Genomic DNA, 14,786 nt, shown 5'->3' with positions numbered 1-14,786 from the left:
TTAATGATACGTATTTAAAACGTTTACCATTCATTTAAAACAAAAAAATCAGGTTTTTTCATGATTTCTACTACTTTTTTTAACGATATTTACGGTAAAATAGCTTTTTTTTGAGAACATTAATTACAAAAAAATGATTACTTATTAAGAAATATATCAGTTTTACAAAATACAAAAATTAGTTTACAATTATACGGAAAATAATTTGACAAAAATGGAAGAAATGAGGGATTTCTTCACTTTTCTTGCAGTTTTTACCTGTGCGTAGAAAAATTAGTATCCTTATGAGTGAAGTATGTATGTGTAATGAATTATTTCCTACACAAAAGGTATACTTTTATTTCTTTATTTATGTACTAGATTACTGCGTGCAGTCTGGCGTGGAATTGTTAATGTACCGGTAAATTTGTAGTCTTAAACAAACTCAGACCGACCATTCCTGAAATGTGTAGTTAATGGAAACCCAACCACCAAAGAAATCCATAGCATTCAGATCCAAACTGTTACTAAGCAACTGTCTTTCCAAGGTCTCAAACCTTAGAAATTTCGACTTCGAAACTCAGTTGATTTTGCGATAACAAGTTTAACCACTAGACTAATCCGGCGGGTTAATTATAATTTTAATTTGATCTAGTATTTCTTATTATGGTATACATGTAAAGTAGCTGTAGTACAACCTTTCTTTGAGATAAATCATAATCATTATATAGCCAGTCCCTTTAATGAAGATATCATTTATAGGGTTTAATATATATCATCGTCACTTCCGTTGATTAATTGATCATGTTAATCTTTTTAACATGATCAATTGACCACGTAAAGTTAAAGGTTTTGCATGGAAACATTAAATGGAAATATTGTAACTTAAGGAAATTGTCATGTCTAACTACTGGTATTCGTAACAGAAAAACTTCAGATTAAGAACACTATTACTCTCCGACTGTTATGATGATCATATATATATATATATATATATATATATATATATATATACTATCATATTAGTGTATATACGTTTCAGTAAGAAATAAGAAACTACTTCATTCGCCGTTTCTCTATTAAGCTTCTATTCAACTAATAACTAATTTAGAAAAAGTTTTTATTTTGTTGTAGAATTAGGTTTTTAGAGTTATTTTTTTCTGATTTGAATCTTTTTTTAACCCTCCCCTTAATTTTGTTTTAAAAATATTGGAATATTATTTTAATTTTCTTTTTCTTATAAGCATTCCTACAATTATTTAATTAAAATTTTAATACACTTATTCCTTTATTATTAAATTTTTTGTATAGTTAAAAAAATAAAATGAAAAGTTACACTAATAACATAAATTTTACTATATTATTCTGCAACAATAAATAATGTTGAACCTAGGAAGCAATTGAGCTTATTGAGAAAGTAACTGCTTGTTGGTATGCAGACAGACCTGTTCCGAATTGCGTGTTTGTTATAGACTGATGACCGTGTAGACAAACTGTGATAAAAAACAACATTACTATCATAGTGATTACAAGTAATAGGGAAGTTAATTTATTTACTTTTATTTTACGTTAGTTAATGTAAACTTAATTATTTTTACTTAAATTAAAAAATCCTTGGTAAATTGATATAACTCTGGTCGATAAAGATTTTGTTTTTTTTATGAGATGGTTATTGGCTAACATGGAAATTTGTAATGTATGAAAAATGCCAATCCTAGCTGGAATTCATATCCTGGACCTCTGGATGAAAGGCCGATAAGCTACCACACCGCGACACAGATCGGCAAGATTTTGTTAAATGGTTAATTTTTATGAATCTTATGTTCTTCCGAGTAGTTTTTGGTACTGGATTCTAACTGTTTTAATATAAATATTAAACGCACACAAAACGAAAAAATATATTATACACAATGTTTTCAGAGCAATGATTAATCAGTTCTTTCAACACAATTTAAAAAAATTTGGTTCATTTCAATTTGGTGGCATTTCTTTGGTTCTTAGGCTCTTTTGTTCACTTTTGGTTCAGTCAATTGCAATCAAAAATCTGTAATACAGATAATGTACGAGGGTTATTTTTTCTTAAGGTCCGATCGGTCGCGAAATAAAAACCGCGCAAAAATCGGATGAACCTTTGCGCATATGTGTTGCGCAGCGTCTCTATTACGGCCTTCAATCACGCCGCGTCACTTCGTTTAGTTCTCAACACGCAACTAGCACGTAAACATATCTACAACAATAGCATCTTCCGCCAAGTGTGAAGTGCGTGCGGTGATTCGATTTCTTCAGGCTGAGGGGTGTAATGCAGCTGAAATTTATCGACGAATAAGTAATGTGTACGGTGAAACTTCAATGAGTGACAGCAAAGTGCGACAATGGTGCAGGAACTTTAAAGCAGGACGTGCAGATGTTCATGATGCAGGCGGTCAGGGAAGGAAGCGAGTGTCAACCGATGATCTTGTTGAGCGAGTGGATGAGGCAATTCGAGAAAATCGTCGTTTCACAATTTCTGTATTGAGTTATTCGTTTCCTGGTCAGCTCTCTACACCATTGTGAGTGAGAGACTTCAGTACCGCAAACTGTGTGCGAGATGGGTTCCCAAGATGCTGTCCGACCATCACAAAACAATGAGAATGGTCACCTCCCTAATGTTTCTCCAGCGCTACCACAATGAAGGAGAAGATTTTTTGAACAAAATTGTCACGGGGACGAGACATGGGTCCATTTCGAAACTGAAGAAACAAAAGAAAAATCCAAAACAGTGGATGCATTCTCATTCTCCCAGTAAACCAAAGAAGTTCAAGCGAACCTTCTCCAACAGAAGTATGGCTACTGTGTTCTGGGACCGGAATGGAGTTCTCTTGGTGGAATTCATGGAATGCGACACGTCCATCACTGCAGCCTCATACTGCGTGACTCTTCAACGTCTACAAAGGGCAATTCAGAATAAGCGGAAAGGAATGTTGTCATCAGGCACTGTCTTTTTCCATGACAATGCTCGTCCACACACTCCAGCTGTAACAAAGAAGCTCCTGCAGCGTTTTCGTTGGGAAGTGTGTGATCACCCACCATGCAGCCTGGAGTTGGCTCCATCCGATTTTCACCTCTTTGCTCACATGAACGCTGGAGGACAACATTTTGGAACAGACATCGAGCTGCAGACCAGTGTAGAACATGGCTGAAAACACAGGCGGCTCCGTTCTATGACGAGGGTATTGGATAGGTGGTACCACACTTCGACAAATATCTAAATCGGAGTGGCGACTATGTAGAGAAATAGCGTAACTATGTAAGTACTTGTTACAATAAAAATCGTTTTATTTTCACTGTGGTTTTAATTTTGTGACCGACCAGACCTTGAAAAAAAAACCCTCGAATTTTTCTACCGTAATTTGTTCAACTGATTTTTCACTATTTTCGCATGAAATAAATTTTATATTTTCCCGGGTGATATAAAAAGGATTTCACAAGTTTAGAAGCATATAAAACATTATTGAGATAACTTACAGATTCGGTTAAGGTCTCATTTCATAAAAATCACATCAAGTTTGTCAACCAACATTCATTTTTGTTCGATATGGCTTACATTCTTAATGCGATATACATCCCATTTAAGTCCATTTCACTCCAACTGTAGCTAGCAAGTCGGATGTTACCTCTGCAGATGCGGCGTTAATTCACAGTCTTAGCTCAACAAGATGAGCAGGCAAACTGGTGGTACATTAAACCTAATTTTTAATGAAACTCCATAAGAAAAAATCTAGCGGGGACAAATCTGGGGAGTGAAGTGGTCGTGCATTTAGACTTTTAGGGCCAATCCACCGACCTGGGAACCGAGTATCAAAAAAATTTCGGGCTTCTAGGCGGTAGTGAGGTAGTGTGCCATCTTACTGATATTAATGGCGTTCATCTCGGTCATTATCATCAAACTGTGGAATTTCAAAGCATGTTTAGATAAGTGATGCCATTTACAGTTGCCTCCTGGAAGATGAACTGGCTGTACAGTCTTTGTTTGCTTTGGGCACACAAATCATTAACCTCAGGGCTATCAAGAATGTGTTGAAAAGTATCATGAGGGTTTTTGCTACCCCATATTCGGCAGTTATGGGTGTTCACCTTGTTACTGATGTGAAACGTTGACTCATCACTAAAGATTACATTGTCTAAAAATGTATCATTGTCTGCAATTTTATCCAACAGTTCAACACAAAACTGTAACCGAGCAACTTTGTCGTCATCTGTAACGTGTTGAACCACGGTTATTTTGTATGGCTTCAAATGCAATTGTTTAAGTAATACGCGCCAAACAGTCGTTTGTGGCCATGTTACGTGACGCATGTTATATTAATTTCTTCGGAATGCATGCAAAGCTTTCTCTTAGTTGTTTCATAGCAGCTTCAGGGATGCGCGGGCGTCCTGGTGATTTTGCATGTTTAACAGAACAACCTGTCTCAACAAAGGTTTGGTGCCAACTTAAGGCCGTAAATGAAGAAAGTAATGAATGAAATGACGTAGATATTAAAACCATATTTTATAATTATTTTAACTGCTCATATTATTTTTAAATTAGGCGTAAAACGTACCTTAAAAAATTTAAACATCAGATTTCATTTACGATTTTGTAATTGTCAAATCCAAATGACACTTTTATGGATAAGTTCTTAAAATATTTTTTTTAAAAAACAGGTTTAAATTTTATGTTAAATATGATTTTTTCCACTACCTTTTTTTAAAACAATAACATCCCAACCTCAGATGTTTTACGTTGTAGTTTAATTACCCGACGACGTTCATTCCCATGAAAAGAGTACCTTTACAAATTTCCAAAATCTTTTACCTTTTAGGGGAAAAAATCGGACAGTAGAATCTCTATTTTTGTTTTGTGGCTTATTTTATTAAAAAGGTTTATTATGTTTTAACAAGGACACAGTCTTAAAAATTTCAATTTTAAGTAATATGCTTTCGAAAACAATTACAAATAACTATTATTATGCTATATTAGGCATATGAGTAGGGTTATTTTTTTAAATATGTACATAATTCAAATATTAATAAAATCTAATATTATATCAAGACATAGTTTTAATCAGTTTAGATGAAAATATAACCTGGTCATTTTTGATATTTGGTAAAAAATTTGTTTACCAAAAACTTGAGTTCACAAGTTGTAGTGTTATTTAATTAAACGTATTTTTACAGAAAGAAAATTTTAAAATTATTTGAAAAATATAATAAAATACATAAAATATAATTATTAATAAATCAAAATTTAAATAAAAATAAAAAATAAAAACAGGAATTGAAGTCGAATTCGAACCGATGTGCCTTCCCCTTGTAAAATTAAAATATTTCATTAGTTAAAATTTTATTAAAATTTTATTTGGCTATAACTCTGGAACCAATGAAAATAAGTACCACTTATGACATATCGTTGAAAAGCTTTCAATGAGAGCTTATTAATGCAGTTAAGAAAAAGTTCAAATTCCAATTTTTTGGGTTTGTTGGCTTTTTTGGAAATTTTTGTTCAAGTCGATTACAATCAAAAGAGGAGGTGCACAACTACATGGTAAAACAGTCCTAAATTCAAAATTTCAACATCCTACGGTTAATCTTTTTTGGGTTATGCAAGATATATACGTACGTACAGACGTCACGCTGAAACTAGTCAAAATGGATTTAGAAATCGTCAAAATCGATATTTCCGATGAAATGTGACAACCGAAATTTTTCGCGACCACAATACTTGCTTTACTTCGTACAAGGAAGTAAAAGTAAAAAAAAAAGAAAAAGTTACATATTGTTTGTAAAACAAGGAATTAAGTTGTTTAAGAGTTTTCTATGTAAACATTATACGAGGTGAAATGGTAGGATATGTTTACGATTAATAGGTAAGTTTTTATTTTGTTTTTGAATTAAATTATTAATGAATGAATTAAATAATTTCCCTCTTTCATTTTTAATTATATCTAAAATAATAATCTTTAATTCTCTTTTAAATTAGTTATTTGTTTTATCCATTTATGTAGCGTTTATTTTTTATAAATAAGTGGTCAAGCTAGTTTTTAAACATAAAATTTACATTTTCTCTACCTTTATTTTTTCACTATTAAATTTTTTCTCTGTCATTTTTAATAGAATTAAAAAAAAGAATTGGTTGTTATTCAAGTTTATTATAGAAGTAGGTTATTTTTTTTTAAATTAAATTAATATACAAATACTTTTCATTTGAATTTTAATGCAACTTAAGACAATATATATATGTAAGAAAATAAATCTGTAATTCCTTTCATAGAAATAATTATTTTCATTTGACCAATAATCCATAATAATGAGGTGGGAGAAGTGGTATATAAATCTATGTATTTATGAAATTCATGAACAGTTAATAATCTATGCTTTTTTATTTAGCTAAACGTGTTTTCTTGACATTTATTAAAGCAGTATTTTTTTATCATATTACAAAAGGAGTGTAACACTCCTGACGCTTTTTAATGTAAAATATTTGTATTTTAAAGTATCAATTAAAAAAACAACTGTATCGATTTTAATGAATAAGATATTAAAACGTTTTGAATTAATTCTGCAGATGAAAATATATTGGTACACGAGTATTAGGACTAATAAAAAAAATTGTCTGACTGTGGAAATCATTTGTTCCAAGAATTGCAATTTTAAAAAAAATTACATTGTTAAATAACAAGAGTTAAAAGCCAACCGTTGTCGTTTAGTAGACAGCGTCTCGGCGTTTCTTGCGGAGGTCCCGGGATCGAATTCCGGTCAAGCTGGGCATCTTTTTATATATTACCAACCTCCACCGGGCGAATGACCATAGCTATTGTTGCCCGCTTTTTCATAACAAGAGTTACAACAAATTGCGGTAAAATTAATGTAATAGAATTCTACAGCAATAGAATTTAGATAATTTTCTGAATGTTACGCAAATGATCTAACTCTTTACTAGTTTGCAATGGTTTATCCAATCAGTTTTGGCTGTCATCATATGTAAAACACAACACACATTCATACAAATATATATATATATATAAAATTATTTTTTTGTAGAGTGATAGAACTCTGAATTGAAAATGTTAAGTTTGAAGCCAATTTTGTTTTTATCTGAAAGATAACTTTCTGACATTACATTTTTTAAAAATAATTTCCGGCATATGTCCATCACAACTAGGTTTGATGAACCGGATTCGATCAGTAAAATTTTGAACCACTTTTTGGGTACGTATTTTGTTAATAATACAAGTTGTGTTGGCTTCCACGCGTCAATAGTTGCTGGTTTATTAGGATTAACCAGAGACTTCACATATCTCCAAAGAAAGTAATCTACTGGCCTTAGGTCACATGATCTTGGAGGCCAATCACTGGAACGTTTCGTGAAATAATTTTGTCGCTAAATTGATGTTTCAATAAATCGATTGTTTCGGTAGCAGTACGAAGTGTGGCACCATCCTGTTGAAACCAAAACTGTTGCAGGTCGACGTCATTCAAATTTGGAAACAAATAATCACTGATCATTGATCTGTAACGATCAGCATTGACAGCAACATGCGCTCCGGCCTCATTTTTAAAGAAATAAGGACCGACGATGCCTCCAGCATTTAACCCACATCATACAATGCATTTTTCAGGATGCAATGGAGACTCGTCAGTTTTCTGAGGATTGGTCTTACTCCAAATCCGGTAATTGTGCTCGTTGACATAATCATTTAACCAGAAATGAGATTCGTCATTAAACAAAATTTTTCGATAAAAATGTGGATCAGTTTCTAACTGATTTAGGCACCATTCACCAAAAAAACGACGCTTATTATGGTCTTGCTGCTTCAGTTCTTGCACCAATTGAATCTTCTATGGGTGTAGACCAAGATCTTTACATAAAATGTTCTATGTAGTGGATGAACAAAGTCAAAGATGTTGAGATCGGCGATGAATAGACACATTCGGATCTTCTTCAACACTATCGCTGACAATATCGATATTTTCACTATCACTGATCGATATTTTTGTCTATACGTTCCGATCTTTGTCTTGTTGTTGGTTTTTCATTGAGTAGAGTAAATGTTTTTCAAAATTTATGAATAGTTCGACGAGTAAGTGGCTCTGATGGACGATTATGTGTACCATAAAAATTACGAAGTGGTTTATTATACGTTTGGCGAACAGATAATTGATTTTGGAAAAATATTTCCACAATTTTTAAACGTACTTGCGGCGTCAGTTTTTCGATGATCATTTGCCAATGGTCATTGAGCTGAAATGACAAAAAAAGGTCATCAAAACAAAAAAAAATGACACCTATCTCTATCAAAAGTTCTATCGCTCTAAAAAAAATACATAAAAACAATAATTATGTTTTTTATTTATTTTTTTTATTTATCTAGTATTAGAATTGTTTTTAATTTTATTTAATAATTCCTTGAATTTCTATTACACTACTAATTCTCTGATAACTGTAATGTATTTAGAGTGTATTTAAATATATACTTGTTTTTTTTTTCTCCGTCGAATTCCCCGCCCCTTGGAGCCGGATTCGTGACCAAGGATAAGCTCAGCCCAAGGGGTGTCATCACCTGAAACTACCTTGGAAGAGCACAATGCCCCACCCAGGCAGCCGGGACTCGGTCTTCCCTGCTTGCCATGCCTCAAATGAGAGGATTCCAAAGGGTTCTCCTTACCGGGACTCCGGTCTTAACGCCTCGCTTCTAACGAGGAACCCCAAATGGATCCCCTGCCCGGACTCCTTCCTTGTGTTGGAGTTCTGTCCTCAATGATTTGGAACACCGAAAAATTCCCGTAGCCCTGCAGGCCGTAGTACGTGACTACTTGTCTGATCGCACGGCTCTGTTAAGGGATGCACACCTAGTTGTGGAAATGTCAGTCACCAGGGGAAGCCTTGCTGTGGAACCTGGTATTCGACGGATTTTTGGAACTGACCCTTCCCGGAAGGGATCACGGCCCAGGCTTTTGCCGATGACTGTCTCCTGTTAGTTCGTGGTAACTCACGACCGCAGCTGGAAGACCGAGCGCAGGCGGCTTTGTCAACCGCAGAGGGCTGGATGGACATTCAAAATTTAAATATTTCTGTATCCAAGACGAAGTTTATGTTTCTCAAGGGTGCAGACAAATCGTCATACAGTCGTATCCCCCGTATTAAGTATAAATGCTGTGTAGTAATCTGCCGAGTTAGAGTCCATAAGTACCTAGGCGTTTTGTTTGATGAGAAGTTGCTGTTACCACATTAGGCAAGTAGCGGCGACACCCTCTCTGTGATGCACAAGCTTAGGAGGATTACTCGAAAGGATTATGGGCTGTCGGGGCGTTATTTCTACATGGTGTGCCGAGGTGTCTTCGAAAGTATGACCTCTTACGCGACGTCCGTTGGGGCGCAAAAGTTGGAAAGTAATCGAGCACTTGTTCAAAATTTAAGAAGTGCCCAGCGCAGAACCTTAAGTGTATGCACTGATGTTTTTAAAACAACCCCCTACAAGGCTACCACTGTATTGGGAAAGGCTCTCCCAATCGATTTAGTGGTGAAAATTTGGGCGGCCATATGGAAATTGCGAAGAGGCGGGGGACCGAGATATTCGGTTTGCGGTTTCGAGTCAGGCCTGTACCGGAACGGAACAGTGATTTCAGTGCACCGGTTCTAAATTTCGAACAGTTGCCCCATCTCCCGCCTGCAGAGTAGGCTTTACAGCCTCACGATGGAAGCATGGAATCAAGAATGGCATGCCACAACTAAGGAAAGATCCTTGTATAAGTTTATACAGGACTTGGGGGGATGGTATGCCTCTCCTTCGTTTTTAAGGGCAAGGGAGCTCAAGTACTCTACAACCATGTAAATTTAAACCAATATTTGTTTCGGTTCCGCCTGGCAGTTGATGAACTGTGCGTTTGCAGGGAGGTCCAGTCAAACGAACACAAGATGTTTGACTGTCCCGCTCTTGGGGGTGGCCAGAACTCAGGCAACCCTGGAACTTAGAGGTCAAGGGGAAAATTGGTCACTCACAAGCGGCAAGTCAATATGGCGAGAGCCGCATTGTCGAACCGTGTGGGAGTTCCTTGATGCGGTTGCTTTGTTCAACCAATATCAGTAGTTTACCTAAGGGAAACGACTCCTACCTCACTGTTGTGGGAAACTAACCGAGAGATATGGCTAGATACCAGCCAGATTAAGGCTCTAAGCGCTTTAGTGGTGGACAGGTACTTGCTGGCATTCAGTGGCCTAGGCGTGGCAGCAAATTGCTGTCTTTGACGAGATATATTTAATTATGGATGGTCATATATGTTCTAGTAGGTGATGGGGTGTGCCTATCCATTTCAGTGATATATGAAAAGTGGGCGGTGTGACACGCAAGCGAGTGGTGTATGGCACCACGCTTACTCCGCTCACGCTTTTAGGTTAGCTCTAGGAGTTTGTTAGGACAGTGGTCGCTAAGCTGTTTCGAGGCTCAGCACCGTTTGTGGCACAGGCATTCGGTCTTACGCTTTAGAGCGACCGAATGGGGTGGTGGCAGGAGAAATGTCAAGCAAACTAATCCACTACCGGTAACCCACTACTATCAGAGATAACAGCGATCTCCTCCTCTTCTGGTGGGGACATCTCCTTGCATCGATTCAGGCCGTCCAGGTTGATAACAGTAAAATTTTCTATGTAGAAATGTAAATAAGCCTATATAAACAAACTTACATATGTAAACAGACTTACAGCTGTATAAACAAGTCCCTAGCAATGCTAGGGTTCTTCAAAATTGCAAAAAAAAATTTATTTTAAACCAACAAAGCAGAATAACTATACTAAAAACTAAAACAATCTAACACAAACATAAATCCTGAAACAAAAAACTTAAGAAATCAAAAACCATAAGTAACAACGAAAAATACCAAAATATAACCTATAATCACAGAGCTTCTATGCAGACAACCTATCCCGTCGACTTCAGCTGTAATCCTCCATATATATTTGTTGCTCCGTAGCAACTCAACGGCTGAACCGATATGTGACCCCGCGTTGAATACCTTACGTTACCTATAGTATCGTAGGCTATATAAATATGTATATATATTTAAATAAATTGAAAAAAAATCTGTAAAAACTTATACTATATACAAATAACGCAGATAAATCAATACGTCAAACAAATGAACATTGTCATTTCCAAAATATAGGCAACGGGAAATTTATGTTGTACGTGGACAACATAAACCAAGTTAAAAAGTCATATTGCATAAAGGCTTTATGACTTCGTGAGTGCTTCACGAATCTAATGATATGGTCAAAAATTTAGGCACTCCATTCTTCTACATTACACTGTTGTGTTACGATCTGCACTGGCCGAACATCCTATTTTTTTTTTTTTTTGGCAGTCGTGTTTTTTTAATTTTTAATAGTTTTAAAACTTGTAAAATTAAGTTTACTGCTACTTTTAAAACTTTTAAGTTTGGTTATGAGATAAAATTCTGAATGATGCTGAAAATATAAGTGATCAGTTGCATTTAAGTTTTGATCTGAGAAACGTTTCTAGTTCATTGTTAATGACTGACTATTCCAATTCCTTATTAGCGTTTCACTGACCCCGTAAGCTTCTGTTTATGGCAGTATTACTTCACCATAACTGATTGCTGAGTAATAATCATGTATTTAGTTTTTTCTTTTTGAGTCATCAGTTATTAGACTGGTTTTATGCAACTCCCTACTCGTTTCTGTTCTTTGCTAATATTTTAATTTCAATACAATAATGCATCCTACAATCTCTTATTTATTTCGTACATTTCAGTATTTGCCTTTCTTTACAGTGTATACTCTCCATTACTGAATTTAATAAACCTTGGTATATTAAAATAAGGCCAAATAACGTAGTTTTTATTTACTAATTCTAGTACAGATATTACTTTTTACGTGTTCGTTTTAATCTATTTAATTCTCCTAACTTTTAACATTCTCCCATAACACCATACTTCAACGGTATCTATTATTATGCTTTCTGTTTTGGTTACAATCTACATTTAATAATCATAAAACGCTACATTCAATACAAATATTCTTATGTCTTTCATTGTTCGAATTATAACATCACCAGCAGATTTCTTTTGAGTGTTAAAGTATTTCTAAATTCTTTTAGTCTGATTTCGTTTCTATCGCACTTTATTTGGCTTTTGTAATTTGATTTCATAAATAAGAAAATTTGCAATGTACTTTCTGATCCTTAATCATATCCCCTGTTTATTTCCTCATGTTTTCTATTTCTGCCTCATTTTTTCACTTTTTATAATTTTGCTCATTTTTTCTATTTTTTTAAATTTCATTACCTTTAAATTACATTTCATTACATTATATTTCATTATCTTTGTTTTACTTCAATTTATTTTCAAATTTCTTATGTAGCTATAAGTATTTTTTAATAATTTTTCCTAACTGTAGTTTGTATATATTTATATATATTTCTTAATTAATTTTACAAATTTAAAAAAGTTGATATCGACACTACGTGACTTGTACGAATATTAAATTACATATACACATTTTTTCTGCGCTTTATTTAAACTTATTTCATTTGAAAGTGAGATACGGTCCTCCAATTCTTTAATAATGTGGTCAGTTACAAAGTTGCTAAAATATTAGTTTTTATTATCGTCAAATATTTATACAGTTATTAATTCAAGAATCTTACATGAAATATTAGGATAGAGTAAATGTCCCTTTATTACTCGTATTACTAGATTAGTATTATTCGTATCTTCGTGAGTTGCTGATTAACAAAAGTTTCAGATTTCTGATGTGTCGTATAAATAAATGTTAACAATAATTAAACTATTGCGTTTAGTGAACTCCTGTATACTGGTTACAAATTTAAATTTCGACCTTACGATGTAAAATATTCAGTTTTTTTTATCAGATTATGTGGTTAATAATCAAACATAAAAGAGAAGAAATCATACAGGAAGGAGAAAGATAACATTAAAAAAATATATCTCAAAGAAACGACAAGTAGGTGAATATGAAGAGGAAGAAAATGTTAAGAACAAGGGAAGAATAAAAAAAATTTGAAAATTAATTATAAAGTGGAAGAAAATGTTAAAACCAAATAAAGAATTAAGAGAAGCTGATAAATATAAAGAGGAAGAAAACGTTAAGTCCAAGGAAAGAATAAAAAGATTAAGAGAGGATGATGACTATAAAGAGTGAAAAAAATTTAAAACCAGAGAATGTGTACACAAATTAAAATCAGAAGAATTATATCAAACCAAAGAGAGATTAAATGATTGGAAACAAAAAACAAATAAACGAAAACACGATCAACTCCGACTTAGGGCGAATATTGACCGACAATATCAGAGGAGCAATGAAATAAAAGATAAGAACTTTTTGCAATTAATCACACAAAAGGAATTGATTGAGGGAACAAAGAACGTACTTGTCTTCGCTAATTTTTGGCGCACTACTGTTTAAATGGCCGGTGAACTGTGATGTGTACACATACATCACAGTTCTATATTACACTTGGCTTAATAATTCAGTATACATGTTTTCATGTACTTCTTACAGTTTTATCCTTAGTGTAAACCTTTTTTCTCAACTTAATTTTGTTTGATTTAAACCACCCAATGAAGTATTTTTTTTTAGTTTAATTTAGACTTAGTTTACAATAATACTTCTGATGCGATAATAGTCAAATTTAATCTAATATGTTCCTGTTTTAAAAAAGAAAGAAAATTAAAAAGATTTACAGGAATCGGTTCAGAAATACTCAGTGAATGAAGAAAATTTATATACCTTTCTTTTAATAATGACTACAGATAAGCTTGCATAAAAAACTAATATAATAAATAAATAAAAATGGTTCTATAATATTATGAGTAGTATTATTTTAGAAAGCTTTCATCATCTTTTGATTTTTTTTACAAGGATATTATTCAATACAATCACGTCCAGAAAAAGAAAACAAAGTGTGTTGATGAATACATATGAAATAATTTGGGTATGATTCTATATATAATGGTTCTTAATAATGGTATTAAACCTAGTCATTCAATCTACCGTTCCTAATATTGCGACGAGGATTCTGAGAAAAAAAATAAGGGAATATGTCGGAGGAAATGCCAGTCATTTCTTATTAATGCTCTCTGTTATTTTATACGTGTAGGTGTGAGTGAAACTTATAAAGCATAGTTATATTTATTATTATATAACGAATTAATATTATATTCTAATTTTACTTGAAATAATTTTATTTATTTGATGCGATTAATATAATTTTTTTCCAATTTAGAAAATCTTAAAATTACTTAATGTTATAAACACTAATATAGCTGTATAGTTTTGTGAATAATAATAATAGCACTGATCATGAAGGTCAGTGCTGACTTAATTTATTCTGTGCGACCACCAATAGCTATATAAATGAAGAAACCACTAAAGAGGTTCCTAAAATTGTTACGTTCATAATAGTAGATTTTAAATTAATAAAATAAGTTATACGTTAATAAAAATGTAACGTCATGTCCGTAAGATGTTTACGACTATTATGAGATATGAAATAAAATAGTATCAACCTATTAATTAATAATTATTGTATAATTTGTTTATATAGGATATTATTATCGAATTTGACTTGTTAGTTTATTAATTTATTATTATTCAAATATATATGAAATTTTTCTAATATGCTGGTTTTATGATAATTGTTAGAGTATTCTAATATTTTAATAAATTCGTTTGTGTTATAATTATGTCCAGGTTCTAAAATGCATTTAACAAAATTAGATATTTCTTTATTATTTTTAATTTTACAATTAAT

At 33.1% G+C, this 14,786-nt stretch overlaps 1 protein-coding gene across 2 annotated transcripts in view; it reads left to right on the top strand.

Moving 5' to 3' along the window:
• Cad99C (cadherin 99C) overlaps nucleotides 1–14,786 on the top strand; it is a 985,647-nt gene that overhangs the window by 582,239 nt on the left and 388,622 nt on the right. The window lies entirely within an intron of this gene.

This window comes from Lycorma delicatula, chromosome 1, assembly GCF_047948215.1.
Source record: "Lycorma delicatula isolate Av1 chromosome 1, ASM4794821v1, whole genome shotgun sequence".
Lineage (NCBI taxonomy): Eukaryota > Metazoa > Arthropoda > Insecta > Hemiptera > Fulgoridae > Lycorma > Lycorma delicatula.
This window is presented reverse-complemented; position numbering and strand designations above follow the sequence as displayed.